The sequence below is a fragment of the Stegodyphus dumicola genome, chromosome X2 (genome assembly GCF_044657685.1).
Source record: "Stegodyphus dumicola isolate Sdum_Otavi_A_Nest chromosome X2, ASM4465768v1".
Classification (NCBI taxonomy): Eukaryota; Metazoa; Arthropoda; class Arachnida; order Araneae; family Eresidae; genus Stegodyphus; species Stegodyphus dumicola.
In genome coordinates this window covers 139269936-139272395 of record NC_140781.1, presented here as the reverse complement: position 1 = coordinate 139272395, position 2460 = coordinate 139269936, and the positions used below count along the sequence as shown (strand labels likewise).

Here is a 2460-nt window from a genome sequence, read left to right as displayed (position 1 = left end):
TGAAGTTAAATAATACTGCGAAATACATTATTGATGCACTTTTGTGTTTTATATGTAGTAGTATTAACTACTACTATAAACCTTAAACGGAATCCTTAAATTATATATATCTATGTATAGGTATATATAAATGGCACAAAATATAGAACAAGGTATAAAATATCTTTATTATACAATGTTCATTACGATACGTATATTTACGTAATATCAATATAAATAGTTAGTTAGGTTTCGTACATATATAATTAATTTTTATATTTTGCATTTCTTGTATTAGATTCAGTATTGTATACATATCTGAAGTTTAATTTGTTCTCTTTTTGGGTTACGACTTTAAGTGAGAAAGAATTGTTAGGGCCTTCATAGGGATTACATTATATACAATCAGTTAGGATCCGACTTTTCCTTTCTTTTAATCATTATATATATTGAAATACTACTTAACAAGTATACATAAAATATAGCAGTTTTTTAAGCTACTTATTTATATATCTATTGTTTGGTCTGGTTTGTTTGATTATAGCAAAGCATTCGACGGTTATTTGCCTAAGGGTAAGGGTTCCTCGTGGACAACTTTCTAAGCAAAACTGACTCTTATGCACGTTACACGTGGGGAAAACCTCGAAAACGCCAATACAGCCATCCCCGTCGATCCGGATTCGAACCCCGGATCGACCTGCCAGAGTTCAACGACTTTACAGCTCAACCGCTAGTGAGCCACACACACACATCCACACATATACATTATATAGTATTTACATGTCGTTTATAAAGTATAATTGAGTGCAATTTAATCATAAAGAGTTAGAAAATATTCTACGGAATTACTTCACTTCGTAGACTTTTTGTTAAGCTTCACCATATTTCTTAAAGAGAATCTCAATGCTAGTTCCATTTCCAAGCTGTTTATGTACCTTATTTTTCATGCTTTGAATTATATTTAGAAAGTTATTTCACTTGGTTATAGCTGAAAATGCAGTTTTTTTATTGAAGAATTTAAGGGTAAAGAAGATAATTATGCCCTTTTCTAATTAATTATTCTTGAGGCATTTAAATTTTTTTAAAAAAACGCACATTAATACGGATCACTGAACTAGAGTGGTCGCCACAGGACAGATGAAAAAAATAAAAGAATTACAAAATATTGCAGAAATTACATAAAATAACGAATAAACTTATTCGGCACAAGCTCTCTAAATGTAAAACAGATTATACAGTCAGAAAGCTCGCCTTGTCGAGAAATATACTGTTCATCGGGTTTAAAGGTTATTCAGACTAACGTGCGAAGTACAGTGAGTAACTTGTATTTTCCTTTGAATGTATAAACTAGCCAAAAAAATTGAGCACTTGACAATTAGATGCAAATTTAACAGATGGGAGCACTTGACAATTAGATGCAAATTTAACAGATGGATTGAAGGAACCCTACTGCAACGTACCACCTTGTGTAAGCATTTTCGTGGATTTCCTTAAGGTATGTAAATATGAGCCCATTTTCCTTAGAAAATTCTCCATGAAATCCTGCCTAGCCAACCCTCATATGTTTTGCCATATTCAACACAAAATCATTCTTAAGATGATTAATTAATTAATTTTATGTTAGATGATACGAAGCTTTTCAAAAACTAGGATGCTTTCCGTAAACAATTAATATTAATAAGCGCTGTTCAACTGGAATTGGGTTGAATTATTTGTTTATAGCAGTGCTTTCCAGCCGACTTACATGTACCTGTATGTATTGCTCAGAGGGGGGTGGAAGGAAATTCCTGAACGAAAACAATGTAATAATGAAATGTTAATAAACAAATAAATATAACTTTTCGTATCGTATGTAATTTGTCTCCATTCTGATACCATGTGCATCATTTATTTCTGATATACTGATACTGAATGAGACCTAAAAACACTTTTTTTTAAAATATATCTTCCCTTATGATCCCTGACACAGCCGTTTACTTGACCCTTCCGTAATTAACGTCAGTCTCCTGCTCTTGACCGCATTTCCCAAGCCACCGGTGAATGAAAAATCATCGTTCACCACCTTTTAGTTCGGGCGTCATTAGTAGAGACATTAGGTTAATTTTGAAAGCCGAACAGATGAAAAATGAGCAATGCCCTCCCCGGGACTTGAACCACGGACCTCTCGAATTCTCATCGAGCGTGCTGACCACTACACTACGAAGGTATGCTAAGAAGGTGGGAGGAAATGCTTAGGCAATGCAATTTGCTTATTTTGCAGTTTTCGTCCTCTTTATTTCTGCTTTTTTTCCGAAATCCTGGTTTATTTTAAAAACTTACACAGCTCTATAATTACATGCTTTCTACATATTAATTAATCATTTGTTTCACTTTTCAATAATATAAATAATTGGTAAAAAGGAAATAGAACCTAGTTGTGATTTTCTAAATAAAGAAATATTTAAAAATGAAAACTTAATAAATAATATTTTCAAATAAAAA

The 2460-nt window shown here is 32.4% G+C and overlaps 1 non-coding gene across 1 annotated transcript; it reads right to left on the bottom strand.

Annotated features, from left to right (window-relative positions):
- Positions 1-2112: 2112 nt before the first annotated feature.
- On the bottom strand, positions 2113-2185 carry TRNAS-AGA (transfer RNA serine (anticodon AGA)). The gene has a single exon. It is a non-coding gene; the product is annotated as a tRNA-Ser (tRNA).
- Between the last annotated feature and the right edge of the window lie 275 nt (positions 2186-2460).